We start from the raw sequence: 17,040 nt of genomic DNA on the forward strand, positions 1-17,040 counted from the left end.
GGGATTCACTAAGCACTGTACATAAACATTAAAATAGATTACAAATGGGAGTGCAAAAAAGGTCAGAGGAAGTTGAATAAAACATCAAAAACAAGAACTACCATTACTGAATTATCAAAAAATGCTAAAAGGAATAAGAATGTAAGGAATTGGAGCCAGAGTAGGATCTTTGAGGAGAAAGTGAGGACTGCAGATGCTGGAGATCAGAGCTGAAAATGTGTTGCTGGAACAGCGCAGCAGGTCAGGCAGCATCCAGGGAACAGGAGAATCGACGTTTCGGGCATAGTGGGAGATAGATTAGCAAATATGTCGGCAGTTTTTGAGTGCAAAAGCAACAGGTCAATAGTTGGAGGTTTCCACTACTCAAATACCAACTGGGATACAAACAATATGAAAGGCGCAGAGGGAACACAACTCTTAAACTGCATTCAAGTGAACTTTCTTCCAGCCAGGACATAACAAGCCCAACAAGAGTGGGTGAAGTTCTACACTTAATCTTCAGGATTGAAGCCACAGCTGGGGTGCTGTGTGCAGTCCATTTTCAGGCTTTACAAAAAGGACATTATCGCTCTGGAGAGAGTACAGTGGAGATTGACCAGAATGTGACTGGGAATTAAAGATTGCGAGTATGAGAAAAGATTGGAAAAGGTTAGGGTTATTTTGCTGAGAAAAGAGGTTGAGGGATGACATAATTTGGGTAAATGAAATAATGACAGATTTGGATAGAGTGGACAGAGAAGACCATTTTGTCTGAAAGGTGGAGCTGAAATATGTGTTACTAGAAAAGCGCAGCAGGTCAGACAGCATCAAAGGAGCAGGAGAATCGACGTTTTGGGCATAAGCCCTTCTTCAGCAGTCCCCACTTTCTCCCAGTCTGAAAGATGGAGTCAATGTACGGCAGTTGTTTGAAGGATTAGAGAGTACATGAGGAAAAAGGCACCTGGATCTGTATCTGAAGTGCTGTCATCAGCAAGAACCAGGTGCTGGTGAGTGGGATTAGAATGACTTTTAGAACTATAGGCTGCATGTAACCTTTCTATGGTTCTAACATGACCATTTCTTGCTTGCAAAGGATCATCTGTTGTGCATTCTATAATAGCTGTGTGGCTAAGTTGCAGACCAGCATGACTTTCGACAGTGTGAACAAGAATCATTCATCTGATTTTGTTGGGACTGTCCACAGCCTGTGTCCTTAACTACCTGTATTATTTGCTGTATTAAGAAAATGGAATGACTACCTGAGATTGTTCCTTGGGTAATTATTTTGTGTATGTTTTTGTCCCAGACCAGGGTGGACATGTCGAATTTCTGAAGGTTTGCATTGAAGAGCCTTAATCTCAGTCTACCGCACAAACACTGTGTTTAAGTTATGAAATTATGCCTACCTTTAAGATTTAATCATTGGCTCTAATGATAAGAGTTTCCATTCTAAACATTTTTTTCCCATTTGAAGTACCTCAGTGTTGGGTATTTTGTTCTCCTGATTGTTGCCCACATGTTTCTATAAAATACCAGGCAGGACTGTCAGCTTGATATGTTTGGAGCAGGTAGTCTGGTGTTATACCAGAAAAGAGTTTTGAAGAACAGTCACAGCTGACTCAAAACATTAACTCTCTTTCTTTCTCCACAGATCTCAAAGAAGCTTTGAAGATATCTCTCCACCCACTGCCAACCAACAAAGAAACTTTGTCACAACTTAACAAGGCAAAGGATTGGTACTGGATCAGTGGTGCTGGAAGAGCACAGCAATTCAGGCAGTTTCCAGCATCTGCAGTCATTGTTTTTACCAAAGGATTGTTACTGCCAAGTGAAGTTGATGAAAGCACCAATTTTCTAACTATGTTCTGGATGATGTTTTGGAGATATAGGTGGTTGTGCATGCTGTGTATATGCTGCCTAGAATATCCACTCCTTGAGAAAAGTATCAATGCAGGTAGTAGTTAGTGATCTTCCTGGAGTGGAAGCTATCATCAGCTCATCAATGAATGTGGAAAAATGATGGAGGTAACCACGCCAGATCATGATCAGACTCTAGTTTGACTACTAGAAAGCGCTCACCAGATGTAGACTAAACTTGAAAAAAGACACAATTGGAAGTGTGGGACGTCATGTACATAGGTTTTGTATGGATAGCAAAAGGAATCTACCCAAATCCTGACAAGTTGAGAGTTATAAAAGAGATGTAGCAACTGACTGGCTTGAAAGTGGTGCACTATTTGGTTCAGTTCCTGATTATCCTGCAAAGCCTACCTCATCAGAGGGAAAAACTCTATGCAAGCTCGTTGCTATGGATGTGCAGAGCTATTTGGGCACAGGACAAGGAGCCTCTTTCATTCAAACTAAACAAGTAGCAAAAATAGTTAATTTGTTATAGATTTCATCAACCCAGCCAACACATTTGGTGGAATTTTCCACTGCTTAGAGCACCTTCAGCAACGGTAAGAACCTTGGGAAAATATAATGAGAATGAAAACATCCTGTGCCCAATATTGAGAAAAAACAACTCAGAATTTCCCCTTAAGGTTTAAATGGCGAGTTGTGAATCTTGCTAACAAGCGTTGACAACTTTATTTCCATCCATTTGCCTCTCATTAGTAGCTAATCGCACCTCATGCAGCTTTCCATTCTACCCTCCTTCCCCAGGAAATGAGACGGTGCCAGATCCTGAAGTGTAAGTCAGAGTGATTACCCAGCGATAGCTCACTGCTTTCCACTCTGAGCCGTCTGGTAGCTCCAGCAATGTCATCATTTCCAGGCATGCTCCATGGACACCATTCTCTTCTGAAATTTGTCCACGCAACTGGGAATCACCAAACTGCAGGCCTCACCATGGTGTTTTGGCCACTTTAAGACAAACTCATGCACCCACCTCAATCCTCAATCCTAAAGATCACAAAAACTTATGCCTTGGCAGCTTCTATTGGGTCACTTTAGTCACATAGACACATATGCATCGACATAGGATGCAACGTATCACTATTAGTTTAATTACTTAGCACTTACTCACTTTGTGCTGGCTTAGACGCTGCCAGTCTCTGGCTTGCATTAATTAAGGCTCCTACAGCAATGAAGAAGGCCTTCCAGCCCCACAGTGGCCATGTTTTATCTAAATGGCTATTTCCCCATAACTCTTCAAATTTTTCTTTTCAAGCATATATCCAATTCCCCTTTGAAACTTACCAATGAATCTGCTGCCATCACTCTTTCAGACAGTACATTGACAATTATAACAACGAGATTTGAAAAGTGTGGCACTAAATAAGCACAGCAAGTCAGTCAGCATCTAAAGAGCAGGACAGTCAATGTTCCATCGCCATACTTTTCAAACCGAGCATGTGCAGTCTTCACTTTCTCCTAATTATAACAACTAGTTGTCTAAAAAGAAAAGTTGTCCTTGTTCTCACCCTGCTTTCTGTTGCCAATTATCTTTTGAAATACGTTATTGTGCCTTCGAGAGAGCACAAGTAAGTACCAGTGCGGTTATACGGGGAAGAGAAATTAACATTTTCATTTAAAAACCTAAGTAGTTTTCAGGGCTGTTTAAGAAGCAGATTAACAACTCAACACTTGTTTTCAGAATGAGGATTCCAGTCGAACGCAAAGTACTCTGCCCTCACCCCACCCTCCCACCTTGAAAAGGAATTCTGTGATATGGAGAATCCTAATATGTTGGAAGGTGTAGTATTCTGTGTATTTAATACTGCTTACTTGTTGTACGATCGTCCTTCCTTTCGCTGAACCTTTTTAAGTGCCTCCACTGGATTTTTATTAAGCAATTAGTGAAATTTTGGTTTTTGGAGATTCTTATATTTTGCAATTTTTAAATCTTAGATAACAGCAGATGGCTGACAAAAGAAAAGAATAATACAATGCCATTTGTTAAAAAACAGTGAACATTTGCTTGTTCTTAAAGAAAGAGCATTTTTCTAATTTGATAAACATTTCCCACAAAAAGCGATAACTCTGCCCTGGTCCAGCAGGGAACTCTTAATATTTGATTGTCAACTTCTGCGACTCACACTGATATTTAGCACAGAGGGAAAGGCAGCTTATTACCATTCAGATAAACAACCTAAGGCCGACATATGTTGTACGTCAATGTCACACCTACAGTGTGTGCTAGCAGGTAACATGAAAACACACAGTGTGTGTGCCTCAACCATATTACCACATTTGAAAGTCAGAGGATACCACTCCCGAATGGAATGAAGGAGTGCCGTGGTTAGTGAAAGGATACTACGTCAGTCAGCCCAGGGACTCAACCAATCTCTGTCCGAGACACCAACGTCACTTGTTCCTACCAGAGTCCAGGGATCAGTGTCCTTGCAGGGATTGGGCTACAGTGATACTTTATTTTGGTTGTTCAATCATGGGACATGGGTTTCGTTGGTTGGGCCAACAATTATGGCGCAGTCCTAATTGTCCTTGAAAAGGTAGTGATGAGCTGCATTCTTGAACCTCTGCAGTCCATTTGGTGGAGGTAGACCCACAGTGTTTCTAGGGAGCTTTTTAGATCAAAATCCAGGATTTTGACCCAGTGACACTGAAGAAACAGTGGCAATATAATTCAGAGAAAGGTTGGTGAGGGGCACTTACAGATAGTAATGTATACGCTGCCCTTGCTCTTATATGTGACACAGGCCATGGGTTTGGAAGGTGCTGTTTAAGGAACATTAGTGCTTCTTGTAAATGGTATACACTGCTGAAACTGAGTGCCTGTGGTGGAGAGAGTCAGTGTTTGATGGTGTGGTGACATCACGTAGGCCAAGTGCAACCAGACCCAAGAATACATTTCTGCTTATGCCTGAAACATCAACTCTCCTGCTCCTCAGATGCTGCCTGACCTGCTGTGCTTTTCCACTATTTGACTCTGACTCTCCAGCATCTGCAGTTCTCATTTACTTCTCTGTCAGTCAGGTTACAGTTGAGAAACACATCCCTGGACTGGATTGTTAATCGGGGCTGCCCTGACAAGTTAGGCCATGTTCTGGGGCAAGGTTGGTCATGCAAGTTATGGATTAATGGCCAAGGAGCTTATCAAGAATAGTCCGTGGTGTCCTGAAAAGTAGAATTCTCAAATCTCAGATTTAGGTTAATAGGCTGGGTCACTGAGGGAATGATGATAGGGATTTCATGGAGCATAGAAGGGTGTGGCCAGCTGTGTGAGACAGACCCCTAACCAGTCTAAATCATTCAGGCTTCAGCATGAAAAGGGGACATTGCTAACAATGGAATGACAATTAACAAAGCCATGTACTTAAGATGTGAATGGAGAATGTTAATAGGAATGCAAAATTATTGAACAGTCACAAGGAGAGGTTTCAAGGTCATAACAGTGCAGGGACAGTAATGGAAAAGGAAACTTGAAGGTTTGAAGGAATCATCATCTTCTTATCAGAAATAACTGTACAATGACAAGAAAACCTGGCAGAGTGAGTGGAATAACTTACTGCTTTCTTTTCTTATTGAGGTAGAGAATAATTCTTTAAATGTGAGGCCCTGATAATTGCATTTACATTTATCATGTATCCACTGAATGTGCGATGCTACTCCTTGAGAACCAAATTGTAATTCATTGGCCACTCATTCTTTCTGTGAGCAGTCCTGTCACCACATTATCAGAAGGGTGTGGATGCTTTGGAGATGGTAGGGAAGGTTTACCAGGATCTTGCCTGGTCTGGAGAGTATTAGTTATGAGAGGAAGTTGGATAAACTCAGAATGTTTTCATTGGAAAGGTGGAGACTGAGGGGTGACCTGATAGAGGCCTACAAAATTAAGAAAGGCCTACACAGGGTGGATAGTCAGAGGCTTTTTCCCAGGGTGGAAAGGTCAGCTACAAGTGGGCACAGGTTCAAGGTCAGAGCAGGAATGTTTAGTGGAAAAGTGCAGGTAAAATCTTTCACACAGAGGGTGGAGAGTGCCTGGAACACACTGCCAGTGAAGGTGGTGGAAGCAGGCACATTAACAACATGTAAGGCATATCTGGACCTGCTGAGTTTCTCCAGCTATTTTTGTTCTTTTTATCAGACTTCCAGCATCCACAGTTCTTTGATTTTTTTGGACTTCCTTTAGTTGTTTAACTTTATATTGGCTACACGGCAAGCAGCCCTTAGTCCATATGAACTACAAATAGACCTGATTATTTCTGCAATCCTTGATCTTTTCTTTTGCTGAATGATTTTTTTCTTATCCATACATTTGTATGCGTGATATCTTCATGTGATCCAATCTTGAAGTATCTGCACATTATACACCCTATTCACCGTTGGGGAGAAAGCAGCATTCCATGAGAGACAGCACAAAGGTGAAATTGCTTTAGGTCTTCAGTCAGCAAATGATAACTGACTGTTATGATGATACTATGGCCTTAAGAGGTGTATATTTGTCCTGTGTTTATTTTATGAAGAAAGATTCAGAGAGAGATGTCAAGCAGTCTACTCAGAGTGATTAGAGTAAACAGTTTGCAAGGCCTTGAGTTTTTTTTTAATTGGAACAATAGAAGCAGCCTGAACGGGTGGGACCAAGCTCCCACAGTACTAGGATTTTTAGTTTTAGTTTTTCAATAGCAGTGGCTGGGTCTTGAAGCTGGAATTAGAAGCTGCAGTAGAGCTCTCCCTGCTGCTCTCTCTCTCTCTGAGTTTTCTTATGATCTTTTTCCTCTTGAACTGGAGAGCAGCATATGAGACATTTTACTGAACTTGCCTTTGCCAAGGGTGTGTTTATGGAATGTTATTATCTTAGAACAGTGACTGTTTAGTAGTTAAATAATCTATCACGCTGCTAAATTTTCCAATAGAGTCAAGTTATTCCAATTTGTTCTTTCATTCTTTGCATCTTAACTATGGTGTATGAGTAAAGTGTGTTTTGCTTCAAATCTGGTAATTTGACTGATCAAATTGCATCAGGAATGCAACGCCTGATACTTGCCTCTAAAATAAAAAAAACGTTAGTGTCTAGGCTATCTTCTGAATACATTTTGAGGGGGTTTGTTCTGGTCCATGACACTGCCTTAGTGAAGTCTTTCATGACAAGCAGCAAATTAGTAACAATCCCAAGACAGGCCATTTCCACTATTATGTTCACTCGCACCTCCAGTTCCCTGTCAGCACAACAAGAGGATAAGTTGCCTTTCTGCACCATGTCCTCAGAGCTGACAGTTGATCAACGCACTGTGAAGGGAAGGTTATGGTTTGCAAAACCAGAAGTGCTGTGGAGTAGGGGTTTAAACCAATGGTGTGAATGGCCTAAAGTCCCAGGAGCAGCTACCTTTAGGGTTGGATGACATGAATAGTAGGGACCACATGTGGAGCATAGTCACTGGTGTTGATCAGTTGCAATGAATAGCCTTGTTTATGTTGTAGTTTCTGTGTAGTGTCATGTGATGGGTAAGGTTGAGTGGTGACTAATCACTGTGAGAAGAAGCTGCCTCTTTCATTCCTTCACCTTAAAAATAGGGCAATAAGGAATGAGTTAAAAATAATCCCAGTAAATTGGACTGAATTATTAATGGATGATCCTGTATTAAAGCAGTGAGAGGGATTCAGAGAAGACATTAGCATAAAACAAGATTATTCCTTGCCACTGATTTACTCAGGACTGTGGTCAATGAATGAGGTAAACAACAATGCAAAGGTAAAAGAGGAGGCGTACAGAAACTTAAAGAAAATTGGAAGTTGAGCAGGTTGAGGGAACTATTAAAAATCTGAAGTGAAATACAGGTGCACAATCCTTTATCCAAAATGCTCGGGACCAGCTGGTTTTTGATGGTGATTTTTGATGGTGATTTTTAAAAAGTCTTTCTGAAGAATAGACGTACTGTGAGTAAAATGGGCCCTGAAACAAAATTGAGGCCTACCAGTGCTGGGCCACACCACCCCCCACGTCGCATCTGAGTGACACACATCGAGTGCATGTTGACTTGGGTTAACTATTTGCACGCGAAACAACCTTGCTAATGGAAAAACACTTTATAAAAAATCCTTTGGACTTGTGAGCTTTTCGGATTTTGGGATTTTGAATAAAGGGTTGTCTACTGTATTAAGAGCTGATAAAGGAAAAAACCTTTTAAAAATCACAGCAAAAAGTAAAGAGATAGAGATTGACTTAGCCCATTAAAAACACATGCAGGTGATATTCTAATCAACAATAAAGAAATAGCAACGAAAACAGAAATTGCTGGAAAAGCTCAGCAGGTCTGGCAGCATCTGTGTTGAGAAATCAGAAGAGTCACAGGACCCGAAACGTTAACTCTGATTTCTCTCCACAGGTACTGCAAGATCTGCTGGGCTTTTCCAGCCATTTCTGGTCTTGTTTCTGGCTTACAGCATTCAGAGTTCTTTCAGTTTTTATAAAGCACACTTGTTAAAAGAATACTTTGCTTTGACAGAAAAGCACAAAATATAAGTATAGCGCAAGTGTACTGTTAAGATCTCAGGTGATGGTAATGCTGGACAAGTCATATTCCAACAGGAAACATGGGTCAATAGATCAAGTGTTTATGTCTTCTCATTGGTTACCATGTGCTTAATCACTGAAATATGCTCACGTGCGGCTGTAGATGTTCTTTAACAACAGAAAAGAAGTTTATTACACACAAATAAACAGAAGTGTATAAAAACCTTATTGTGTACAGCAAAGAAAAGTTTCAAACTGTTCTCAACATTAACCTTTTACAGATATTCAGAGATGTTCCACTCCTATCTCAACTTTTCATGTTTTTAACTTAACTGATTCTTCTTTGTTTCTTTTCCTAGGACGGCAGACACAATTTTACAATTCTTTCTGAATCCACTGGTATGAACCTTTCATAATTCTGATGACCTAAACCTTTTCACTTCTGATAACTTGAACATTTCTAACTCTATCAAACTCTCCTGGGTTGGAAAGTTCACAAACTATAACCTTGAGGAAATATTAACTAATTCCCCTGAAATAAAATCTTAATGTGGAAGAAATTGTTCTCTCTTCCAAGCTGAATTCCTGGTTCATTAAATGAAGGCTCTGATCTTTTGTTCTGAAGTAAATGAATGGCTTTACACTTTAAACTCAGCAGTATAAACATTCCATCCATTAATCCTACAGGGCTTCTCCTAGACACTTGAATATATTCACATACTATTTTGGAATTGATGAACTTGGGTCACTTTTCCAAATGACTCTGTCAACTGTTTATACAGAAAAACCTGAACAGAACAGATCCACATCCAAACTGCAAACTTTTATATCCATAATACATCTTTCATCACTATTCAAAGTACAAGGAAAACTAATAGAAAATCAAAAGGATGAACTTATTAAATTTAATGTAACTAAAATATAGCATATTATATAAATAAATTAACTGATATTATAAAGACTATACAATATTATTCAGGAAAAAACTGTCAAGTAAAAACAGAGATTTGACATTGACATCAGAATATCAATGTGCCAATTGGATCTGCCTACACTGATGTGAGAGAAAGTTATTGTTAAAGTCACAAGTGGACACTCAGAGCTTTGGATCAAATGTCACTCTGTCATCATGTAGTCGAACATTAAGCTGAATGGTGTGTTCCTATCCAGAAATGCTTCATTTTTCCATACTTACTGTATATATTTTCTTTGCTGATTTACCAGTGCATAGGAATTGACTGGTCTGAGAATACAGGGCATTTAGTAATATGAAATTTAATCCTGATTTTTTTTTGGCAATGGTGTATATAAATCACATATGTTGGACTACTGTATCTATGGAAATCTGGAACGCTTTCCACCAAAGGTCTATGGATTCTTGATCATTTGAAACTTATAAGACAAACAGCAGTAGATTTTTATTTGTTGGACAATCAAGAACTAAAGACTAAATGCATTTAATAAATTTGAGGTGCAAGTCAAACATAAAAGAATTACATTTAGGTGGCACCTTTCACAACCTCAGAACATCGCAGAGCATTTTACAGTGAGTGAACTACTTTGAAGTTCAGTGACTTTTGTAATCCAACAAAATAATCTGGCCACAGGAAGATTCCATAAACATCAGTGTGATAACAAGTAGTTATTCTGTTTTTTGTATGATGACCTTGAGAGATAAACATGAGCTTGGATAATAGGACAGCTTCTGTTGTGTATGACCCTTAAATAGAGGGTTTTGCTATAATCAATGTTCCTTACCTCATACTCTAGGCATCAATGGCACAAAACTAATTTTAAATGCAAATGTTTTGTTGACCAATGAGCACCAGCATATACTCACAACACCAGTTGATTCATGAGATCTTGTATATCCACACGAGGGTAGTAACACCTCCAGTAAATTCTCCACAAATCTTCCCATCATCAACCAAGTCACAGTTCCTTGGTTGCAGTTGTAATGTCTATGAGGCTGTCGTTTTTTTCCCCTAATTTCTAACCTTATCCCCTTGGCATTTAAACTCATACCTTAAATGAGGTCATTTGATTGGGTTCAAGTGCCTTATTAATCCCACTATGATCATGCAAGATTATCTGTCTGTAGCTATGACCTGCTCTCTGCATGAGGTGTTTAAACGTGTGCCAACAATGGATATTGGCTTGATGGCTGATTTATGATGCAGCGTAATGCTGAGAGAATGGGTTCAATTCCCATACTGGCTGAGGTCACCATGAAGTCCCTACCTTGCCCATGCTAAGGAATGGTGACAGACAGGTTAAACCCACTGCTAGCTGTCCCTGTCTCTAATGAGGGAATGGGACTTTAATGACTTTTTATCAACAATGATATGATTTCAGTACTTTGATCAGGTACGGTAAGGTAGGAAATTCATTCACACATATGCAGAGGCTATTTTGTGGGAAAGCTGACCTCAGCTAGGGATCTGATGATGACCCATTAGCTGAACGACTTCACCAGATACACCTGCGTGTGTCTGTTAGTTAAAATTCTCTTCATTTTTGAAGAGTTCAATACAAACCCCAGTCAGAATGCTTATCCCTTTATAACTCCATCTCCCTACCATCCTGAGCTCCAGACTACTGGTCCATCTCACAACTTGGTTACATTTTAAACATAAACATAAATACAAGAAATTATTAAAAATGCCTCACAGCATAACAGAAATACACAATACATCAAAATGCCTTACACTAGTTCTTTTTCAAAAACACCTGGAGAGAGAGCAGGCAGGGATTCAGTTGAATATCTCACCTGAATGACAGCAGTTCCAATAGCATGGCACTCCATCAGTGCTGCATTGTAGGATCTGCCCAATTTGTTAGATTAGATTAGATTAGATTAGATTAGATTAGATTAGATTACTTACAGTGTGGAAACAGGCCCTTCGGCCCAACAAGTCCACACCGCCCCGCCGAAGCGCAACCCACCCATACCCCTACATTTACCCCTTACCTGACACTACAGGCAATTTAGCACGGCCAATTCACCTAACCTGTACATCTTTGGACTGTGGGAGGAAACTGGAGCACCCGGAGGAAACCCACGCAGACACGGGGAGAACGTGCAAACTCCACACAGTCTCTCTTGCAGCTCTCTTGACAAGGACTTGAAAACAAAACCTTTTAACTCAGAAAGAGAGTTCCTCACTTTTCTCACTTCAGGTTTCCAAATATTGGCCCAGACTTTCCACCGGCAGCTAGTGGTTATTGGAGGAAAGTGGGAGCTGCACACGGGGACCCTGAGGAAGACCCATTGGAGCTGCCTCTGAGGGAGTTGCCTGACATATTGAAGATGTGGCTGTATAATCCCTCTATGCTTGGAGCATTTAAATCAGAGAGTTTGGAGGGTTCTAATTAAATTAGGCCAGTAGTTGCTTAGGAAATGTTAGACAATTAAATACATTGTCAAACTCCTAAGTAACTATTAAACTGACTCTATACTGATCTCACATACCCCAACTACAACTCACCAAGGCTAGTTATACCTCACCAAGAACTTGACCCATTCCCTTCCCCTTGATCTTCCACCCCTCTCTGGACCTGACCCCTCCACCTGACTGCAGACCCAGCATTATCCTTCCCCTGCTTCAGAGCCTACCGGATTTCAACCCCTCCAGATCTGATCTGGACACAATGCAAAATCCCCCACTCTTAACCTGACACCCCCTTCAACTGCACCCCACCTCCACTGGAGCAGGCATCCCCTCCCACTTCTCTAGAAGCTCTCCTCACTTCCCCTTCTCTGGAACCGATCTGCTTCCACTTCCCCTCCGAACCCAGGGCATCAGCCCCCTGCCCTGCCACCAAGGCCCATTTCCAGCCTCCACCTCCTTCCCGTACCATGGGTCACAGCTCCCCTCCACCTCACTAGGCCTACACCCAGCCTCCCTGCCCCTTGCTGGATCCGATTCCTCCTGCCTTCCCCGAGCGACCCTAAACACTGCATCATGCACCTGGCCCTCTTGCCACCCTGCACCCTGGCACCCTACCTACCTGACACCCAAATAATCTAGGTTGAGAGTGTGTTGCTGGAAAAGCACAGCAGGTTAGGCAGCAACCGAGGAGCAGGAAAATCGACATTTTGGGCCAGAGCCCTTCATCAGGAAGTCTACCCCCACCTATTTGGCATCCTACCCATCTGCCACCATATGCCCTGGCACCCAATTTACCAGACATTCTGACACCTATCTCAGCAAGCATAGTACTTAGCCAGCACTTACCAATGCTGTAACCTGACCTTTACCTTACATGTTTATCACTTGACAGCAGCTTTCAAAATGGATCTTTAAAATTTCAGATGACCATGGGTGACTGCTATGAAAGGGGAGAGAGGTTTGCCTCCCCCCAACAGGTCTGCACTACGAGAGAACTGTCAGGTTGAAAGCACGTGTCCAAATTTCTGAGGGTGCCCTGATCAGAATCATCTGTGAAGCTCTCTGCTTTCATAAAAAACTGAGGTGTGGTGTGGCAATCTACATGCAACTGCCGATCCCTGGAAAACTTCACCTCTTTTTCTTTGAATTTATTGTTTAAATTTAAACGAGAGGAAGAAGAAACAAGGATAAGTTCTATAAATAACAAAACCAATAAATCACATTACAATGTACTCACTCAATTCCATGTACATCTTGATTTTGTCCAATTATGCCTCATTGTTGCATTATAACAGGCTAATGCTTAATAATTGATGCACCAAAGATTTAAAGTTACATCAGGTTCCCATAAACACTAAGATCACATCCTTGAAAGTTATTTTAGGTTAGTGTTTCATTAGAAAACAAATGGGCTTTAATTTAATCAAGGCTAGCCATTTTAATTTAGACAATGCCACTGAGGTACAATTTATAATTCAGAAGTTTGTTTTTTACACACACCCTTAAGGTCATTTTGAACAAGCCACTTAAAATTTAGCAACACAAAATCATCTGCCTCAAGGACTCTTCCACTGCATATATATCAGAAGTCAAGCTTCTTCCCATGTAAGATGAAGCAGGAATAATTCGGAGGGTTTTTTGTGACATGCAGTACTTGGAATTTGAATGTTTAGGAATTAAAATTATTGACACATGTACAGCCACGTTTACAATGGAAGCTTTTCAGTGGAAACAGTTTCACAATGATAAAGTGTTTCCTCTGTCTGAGAGTCTATAACTGTTCAATAACTAACAGCATCTCTTGCCAGCAAGCTTCAATTTGCCTACTGGAGGTCAAGAGCCTTTCAAATTGGGTTTTGCAAGACGGGGTCTATTCTACAGTGAGAGATGGATTGAAAAACCAGATGTTCTTACCTTCTTGTGATAAACAGCATTAACACATGATTGGATGTCTAAAATCTGCACTAAAGAATATCCAGGAAATCCTAACATTGCATTTGCCTTAAAAATAACAAAGTAAATATTGCTCTCAAGATTTCCTGATACAAACGCTATTTATATTAAATTAACATTGTTGATAGTATCAACATTGAGACTGTGAAAAGAAGTTTTACAGCATTAATATTTTTACAATTTTAATAAGAACATAAAATGTTACTGGGATTTAAATAGATTTTACAAAAGCAAGACATCAGACAGACAAAGAAAACATAGTTTCTCATGTGAAGATTATATCCATTTGACCAAAATAAATAAATGCGGGATAGAGATAGGATAATGCACAGCAGGTGGTGCAATCAGCCTTTCTTTCTGACAGCAGAATTATTTAATTCATCGAAACATTCATAGTTCATCCAAGGTCCTACCTACAAGCAGAAAAAAGAATGCAGATTGCCTTGTGAAGTTTTTCCAGTCATGCATTGTTCTTGTATTACAGTGTAAACAATGACCATTAAATAAAAAACACATTTGTTTTGCAAAGAAAACTAAAAGGTTTTATGTTTATTCTGTGAGCACTAAGAATGGAATTCAGAACAATGGGACATCACGGTATTTCTGACAATCGGGAATATAATGCCTTCAATTTACTGATATCACATGCAGTCATATACTGTATAACAAGGACATTATGTTAGATGTGAAATGTCACTGTAATTTTGGAGTCCTTGACTGTAAAAGGCTACCTCATACAATCCATTTGTACTAACACTTTTCCTGTGTTTATAAGCCAGGAAGCCTAGGCCTCTTGGCAGTTCTCAGATGTCGTGTTTCATACAATATCCCTGGCTCTCATATGGGATGTTTTCCAAACAGCCAGTCGAACAAGAAGAGAAAGTTGTTACTTTATTTGAGAGAACAGTAAATGTGTGTCTGAGAGGTGCCAGTGAAATGCTCTGTTAGTCTTGTTGCTCCATTTTACAGGTTGTCAGATTGGACACTGGCAGGAGCGGAACATTTTTAACCAGCATGAGCTTCTATTACACATAGTGTGAGGTCTCTCCTTGACATGACCAAAGTTTGCAAACCTGACTTGGTATAATATATTATTTCAGGGATTAATCTATATCGCAAAGACAAAATGGCATTCATACCAAAGCGCCACAATAATTTCTATTGCTGGAAACTGTTCCATCAGAAAAGGGGTATTGTTCCAAAATTGCATTTGTCAGTATTTTTCCTTTATAACAAAATGGTAAAATGCAAAGATTTTTTGGTCCTTTTAGTACAAATGTTATAGTTACCTCCTTGCGTTGTCATTACATTGTGCTTTATGTTTGAACTGTCTTGCAATAACAATGTACTCATATATCTGTCAACATGCTCAGGTTTTACATTTCCATGTAATTGTGCAATGCGAGCACCAAACATATTACTTGTTATCCTTTATATCCAAAGGAAAAAGCAGAAATTACCCCATGCTTCCAATTGCCTGCCACTTCAACACCCTACTGTGTTCTCGGGACAACATCACTTCTTGGGCTTGCTCAGTGTTCCAGTGAGGCTCAGCACAACAACACCTCATTTTCCACTTGGACACCCTGCAGTGTTCAGGACTCAATATCGAGTTCAATACTTTTAGGACCCAAACACCTTCTTCCATATTCTTTACCCATTCCCACATCCCAGGCCCTGTCATGACATGGGCTGCTTTCAGCACAGTCAACCTATTTCCCCTACTTATGGCCCCCATTATCAACTTCATATTGTCCTGGCATACTGTCATCCCTCCCTATCTTATTCTTCCACGGACCTCCCACTCCATCTATTGCTTCCCCCTTCAGTAAAAATACCACCTTTTCTTGGCCGCTATCAGTTCTGAACAAGAGTCATTGGACTCAAAATGTTAACTCTGCTTTCTCTTTACAGATGCTGCCAGGCCATAATGAGTTTGTCCAGGAATGTTTGTGTTTATTTCAAATTTCCAGCAGAAATTTGTTTTAAGTGGTGGCTGTCCAATTGTTAGTTGCTCCCATACTTTGTACATTTAAATGTAGCAAGTCAAGGTCTGCTCCAATCAGGGTTTTGTAGTGTCATTGAGGAATACTAAAAAGGCAGGAAAGTCCTTATATATGTTCATGAAGACTACCCACAGAGGTTTCTAACATTTAACATTATCATACTGAGCCAGTGTTTAAGGGAGAGATTTGAAGGATTAATCATGTCTGGGGTCAAAGATCAGGCCATCTGTGAAGGTTTTAAAGCTGATTAGGAAGCTGAAGAGGTTAAGAAAGCAAGTTTCAAAATGTAATAGCAACAGAGATAGAAATTTGACAGCCACAATGACAGTGGAGCAGAATGTTTTAATATATAAACAAAATTAGCAATTGGCTTCTTGAGCTTGCTTCATCAAACAATTAGATCATGGTTAAACTACATCGTAACTTTATTTTATCCACTGTTGTCTGATATCACTTGATACCTTGAACAAAAAGCCAAAAGAAGCAAGATGCTGGTGCTGGGTGTCAGAAATAAAGGCAGAAAATACTGGAAATACTCAGAAGGCCAGAAAGCACTGGCAAACAGAGAGAGAGAGACAAATTAATGGGGTGCATTTTCCCATATTTTGGCTGAGTGTCAATTTCAGGTGGTTTCATGGAGAGATCCCTTCATGTGCTCCATTGATCTTTCTCACACAATTCTCTGCTGCTCACATCATGAATTACACACCTGGACACTACAGTGCTACTCTTGTACTCCTGCGTTCGGCAGAGACAGAAGCTCTCCCTATTCTGGAACCTTCCAGTGTTCATGTCTGGCCACCATGTTTAAACCAGAGCTGTGCAACGCTTCAAACTCTGCAACCATTGCAGTCACTTGGCAATTCAAAACAATATGGCTGAACACGGCACATTGGCGCCAATGTGCAACAACAGGCACCTGAAGGTCCTGGTGGACAGCAGGGCTTCTCTCTATCTTCATGGAAAGAGACCATGAAACCAGATGCTGTCAGCCTTGCCTGAAGTAGCCACCCAGGTCAGTGTCCAGTGAAATGCGCAGCAATGTCAGCAGGAGGTTAATGACCTTCTGCACTTTGCAAGAGTAAATGCTGCCATCTATGCTCTGCTGCCTCACATTCACAGCAACTTCGTTAAAGCATCCACCTCCCACCAAGTCTCACAGTTCACTGTTCTCAATCTTGTGTACAGAATCTTCCTGCAGTTATTCTCACCCACTCTGTCCCTGCAAATGACTAACTCTTCCTATGCTCTGTGCTTCTTATATGCTCAGGGACCCTCACCACCTTTCTTGTAA

This window comes from Chiloscyllium plagiosum, unplaced genomic scaffold (assembly GCF_037043375.1).
Source record: "Chiloscyllium plagiosum isolate Xiang-an unplaced genomic scaffold, Cpla_swu_hap1 HiC_scaffold_36, whole genome shotgun sequence".
Classification (NCBI taxonomy): domain Eukaryota; kingdom Metazoa; phylum Chordata; class Chondrichthyes; order Orectolobiformes; family Hemiscylliidae; genus Chiloscyllium; species Chiloscyllium plagiosum.